Source organism: Panthera uncia (assembly GCF_023721935.1).
Source record: "Panthera uncia isolate 11264 chromosome A3 unlocalized genomic scaffold, Puncia_PCG_1.0 HiC_scaffold_12, whole genome shotgun sequence".
Classification (NCBI taxonomy): Eukaryota; Metazoa; Chordata; class Mammalia; order Carnivora; family Felidae; genus Panthera; species Panthera uncia.
In genome coordinates this window covers 10,345,454-10,350,697 of record NW_026057579.1, presented here as the reverse complement: position 1 = coordinate 10,350,697, position 5,244 = coordinate 10,345,454, and positions in this window count along the sequence as shown.

Sequence of the window (5,244 nt, the reverse complement as noted above, 5' to 3'; positions counted from 1 at the left end):
TGTACTAAATTGCACGTTACTTTTCATTGAGAGATAAAGGAAGAAAAATGTTAGGAAAACAGAAAACAAGTATCTTTAAAAAACTCAGATAAGAAACTATGAAACTAAATCAGATTTATATATGTAGTATCATGGTCTTCTAAACAGTACTTAAATATGATGGTGATGTGAAACATGTAACCTTAGGTTTATGATTTTTTTCAATACTTGGGAATCTCTTGCTTATCATACAAAACAGAGATGTAGTTTGAAGACCTTCAGATTTCTTTGAGAACTCTTTGTAGGTTTTATTTCATAAAAATTAAATCAGAATTAAATGCCACGTGAATTCCTTTGTTTATACATAAATGAAAACTTATGTAATTTATAGTTCAATTTTTTAAAAAGATTTTATTTTTTATGTAATCTCTACAGCCAATGTGGGCTCAAACTTACAATCCGGAGATCAAGAGTCACATGTTCTACCAACTGAGCCAGCCAGGCACCCCTATAGTTCAATTTTGATAGCGTTTTACAAATTTAACATTTTTATTGTAAAAAGAATATAGTCAGTCAAAAATCAGAAAATGGAGAAAATCACAATCTCATACCAATAAGATTGCCATTCATTCTTTAGTTTTTCCTCACGTATTTTCTTTTTAATGTTTATTTTAGAAAGAGAGAGAGACAGGGTGTGAGTTGTCAGGGGACTTTCTCAGAGGAGGGTCAGAGAAAGGGAGACACAGAATCTGAAGCAGGCTCCAGCCTCCAAGCTGTTAGCACAGAGCCCGACACGGGGCTCCAACTCATGAACTGTGAGATCGTGATCTGAGCCAAAGTCGAACGCTTAACTGACCGAGCCACCCAGGCGCCCCAACCTCACATATTTTCAATGCAAATTAAAAATATGTGATTATAATCCAACTGTATCTACAATATTTTAGCCTTTTTTTCTGTTAAATTACATAATTACCAGACATTTATTTGCTGTTTGGATCATGGGTTGAGATGAATATGAAGACTTTTGAGTGTAACCTCTAGAGTTAACATTAAGGTAACATAGTAGTGTGGCACTTTATGATAATTTTTGTGTAGTTAAGTTATGTGGCATTCAATTTGGACTGATTATAGCACACTTCTTTCCAGAGATTCATGGAAGCAAAATTGTTTGGGCCGGAAAAACATAGGAATTCACAGATTTTTCTTTAGCTACAGGAAACAATTCTCTAGAAAGCAAACTTGCTCAATTAAACGTTTAGGAAATTGATCCTGCTGTATAGATGTAGTTAGCTGGTGCCCCTCTTGTTCATGTGGTGTTTTTCTGAGCAGATATTTACTAAATACTCACTGATTAATGTGTTGGGGCTGGGTAGGATGTGAGACAGGCAAACTGAATAAGGAAGCAATGACAGCTTTAGTTCTGTGACAAAAGAAGTCATAGGGAAAGGGATTTACTTATGAAAACATTTTTTCCAGGTTAAAAAAAAAGGATGAATATATTTTTATCTATTGACTCTATGAAATTATATAAAAGAATAGCCTGAGTTTTTTTAAATCGTGTATATAACATTTTCTGTCTGTAATTTCATGTTGGTAAGTTATACGGAATTAGATTTTTCTAGGATTTCTTTTTATTTTACAAGTCTGTTTCTAAAGTTATATAAAAGGATGTCATGCCTTGTGAGGTGGATGATATTACGAGCTAGCACTCACTGGGTACCAACTCTATGTCGGACAGCGTCCCAAGTGCTGTATATGTTTTTTACCAACGTAACCCTCACAACAGTCCTGAGCGGCAGGTGGTATAATTAACCCTATTTTGTTTTTTGTTTTTTTAACGTTTATTTATTTTTGAGACAGAGAGAGACAGAGCATGAACAGGGGAGGGGCAGAGAGAGAGGGAGACACAGAATTTGAAACAGGCTCCAGGCTCTGAGCTGTCAGCACAGAGCCCGACACGGGGCTTGAACTCACGGACCGCGAGATCGTGACCTGAGCCGAAGTCGGCTGCTTAACCGACTGAGCCACCCAGGCGCCCCAATTAACCCTATTTTGTGATGCGGGTGGCTAAGTGTCTTCTTCAAGATCACACAGCTAGTAAGTGGCAACAATGGGATTTGAACATGTTCTGAACCACTGTAGAGTACTGCCTCTCCACATGAAAAGAGCTTTGTAGAATATTCTTAATGCCAAATGCCAAACAACAATTGTATCTTGGAATTTTTACAGGTCATTCACTCAGTCTGGAGAAGTTTTTGGTTTTTTTTTTAAGTTTATTTATTTATTTTGAGAGAGAGAGAGCAGAGGAAGGGGAGAGAGAAAGAGAGAGAGAGAGAGAGAGAGAGAGAGAGGAGAGAGAATCCCAGGCAAGCTCCATGCTGTCATCGTAGAGCCCGACACAGGGCTTGAACCCATGAACTGGGGGATCATGAGCTGAGCTGAGATCAAGAGTTGGACCCTTAACGGACTGAGCCACGCAAGCACCCCTGGAGAAGTATTCTTAAATCACCCTAGCCGTAGTTCACCTGACAATATTAGTCTTAAGAGGCACATCATCTGCACGCAGAATTATTTTTCTGCCATAGCAAAGGTTTTTACACCAGCATGGATATGACAGAAATCAACACGAATGCTTCCAGGGTGAAAGAATCTAAGCCCCAAAGCAGGATTAAGGGAGGCTGTTTTCTGGATTCACTTTTGGATGAGATAAAACTTTTGAAAGGAGCTCAGGGAAAGCACATATATTTTTAACACCAGAAAAGAAATTATTGCACTGATGATACTAACACAGAATGAAAAGAAGTTTTAATAAGGAACGTAAACATTAGTTGGCAGGACTACACATGTAATTATGAGCCTCAACAATCAGTTCCTTTTGAGGCAGAATGAAATTAATAAACCTGGTATAATCTGTTATGTTGGCGTTAGTTGAATTATTTTTAGAGGAGGAGGTTGGAGGATATGTTGAAATGAGATAAAAGGAAAAATAAAACAGAAGCAGCTTAATCCAATGAAGGTTTCCTTCCTTCCAAATGGCACATCCTAAAATGCTATTCACTAAGAGTTTGCAGTGATTTGGGAAAAGCAATCACGATGCCGTAAAGGCAGACATTTTAAGCTATTAATCTTGGTATTAATCTCTGAAATATGTTCTATGGAATATATGCCAGTCAGAAATATTACTTTTTAAAAATTATAGCTGCAAAGGCAGTGCTCCATAAACAGTACGTTGTATTTGGAATTTTTCTATGTGCATTTCGGAGCATTTTACTGCCCCTGAGAGAACAATTTGTATGTTTCGTGTATTACTGTCAGCCGTGCAATACATGAGGCTATTTTTCGTCTTCAAGAAAAATGAGTTCAAAGGAAAATATTCATGAAAGAGTATTCATAACCTTGGCATCAAAAAAAAAAAATCATGAGTCTGTTGTTGTAGCTTGAGGGTTGCGGCTGGAAAAGAAAAGACAGATCCTTCAAAACGGGAGAATGTTTTAGATGGGGAAGCCGTTGCCGTAAGAACAAAGCAGCCCATGTTTCCAGCTCCTGCTCCAAATCCTTGAACTGTTTCTTTCACGGACCTTCTTTCTTCCATGAAAGAGGTACATTCATTATGGTGCTGCAGCAAAATCATGTGAAAATGGAATATTTGCCGAATCAATTTGGCCCAGCTGGAGGTAATTCCTTCGTATGAAGGAGTGATGGACAGGACCCAAGACTCTTCCATTTCTCTAACGGACAGAGGGCCCCACGTGGTGCTTGGTCACGGCATCTTCTGTTGAAAACAAAATCTCCGTTTCTTCGTGAACCCTCAATGTGAGAAAGAAGGACATGAAGCAAAGAGGAGTATTTACAGCACCCGTAGCAATTTCAAGCAATCCTTCTATAGGAAATTTGGAGAACTTGCTTAAACTGGCTGCTCATGAAAATGTGGGGCTGTGCATTCACAGCCAGCCTCCCCACCAACTTTTGGCTTCAAAGATGAATGTGCGAAAGGTTGAGGTTACTTTTCTGAGTTTCAGGGCTGCTTTCTATGCAGCCTGAGAGTCAAAAAGTGGTTTTGAAGTGGTTTAACTGCCTCCCCTTACTTCGCCTTCTGTCTCACTTTTCTGGCTTCTATGGTGCATCTCTCAGCCTTCAAATAGCTGCCCTCCTGCTTTGTCTCAAGGGGCAGGTACCATCCTGAGAAGTCGCCGCCATGTTTTGTGCAAGGGCCAAGGTGGCGAGGAGAGCTCGTTAGCTAGTTGAGACAGCAGAGTGGGATAGGATACCCCTCAAGTCCTCCTAAACTTGAAAATTGGCCCCAGGATCCCAGCACTATTTTCAGCAGCAATAATTTATGGCCGTTTTGAAGAGCGTGGAGATGAAAGCAGGGTCTGTCGTGGCTGTAACCCTCAGCCTGGATTTGGCTGGCTGTGCTCACGCAATGTGAAGTCATCTCATTGTGCTCAGATTTCAAAGGCAGCACATGGAACCGAGCCCACTCTCCCGACATCTCCGAATTGGCCAGTGGAGAGTTTAGGCCATTTGTTTGAGAATTCATCTTCAGAGCGCAAACTTGCCAAGAAGAGACCAAAAAAAGAGAAAAGATTAGAAAGGTACCATAAAAAAATCGATTTACAAACCGATGACTTCTAAAAGGCACTGAAAACTTTATCCTCTTACATTTACTGAGCACCATGGGCTACAAGAGGACCTTGGCATTCAAGGATTTAACACTTGTGGGGTTGACTAACAAAGAATGACAGGTAGTAAACTATGGGAACTAAGAGATGGGTGTGGAGAAGTGCATGAGTTTAGCTGACTGCCAGCCGTCAACCTCACTGTTTGTTCTACAGCGATCCTTGCAGTAACACTTGGGAAGTAATGAAACCCATTTGTTGATTAAAACAACCCCTCCCCACTTCCTAAGCCAATCTCTCCCACTGGAGATGCAATTAAAGAGGTCTAGAAAAATGATGGTAACACAGGATAGCTTTAGAAGTGACTTTAACTCTTTATTGGTAGGTGAATTAAGAGTGTGAAAATATAACCATGAACTTTCAGGGTTTAGAAATTTTTTTTTTGTGTGTGGGGGGGATGGAGAGAGCTAGAGCAAGAACGAGTGAGCAGGGGAGGGGCAGAGGGAGAGAGACAGAGAGAATCTTCAGTAGACTCCACACCTAGCGCAGGTGGGTGCCCCTAAAAAATTATCGTTTTATGGACCAATTATAAGTTACAATGGTGTTCAAAAGTCTCTAGACTCCTTGGTATTTACCCAAAGGAGCT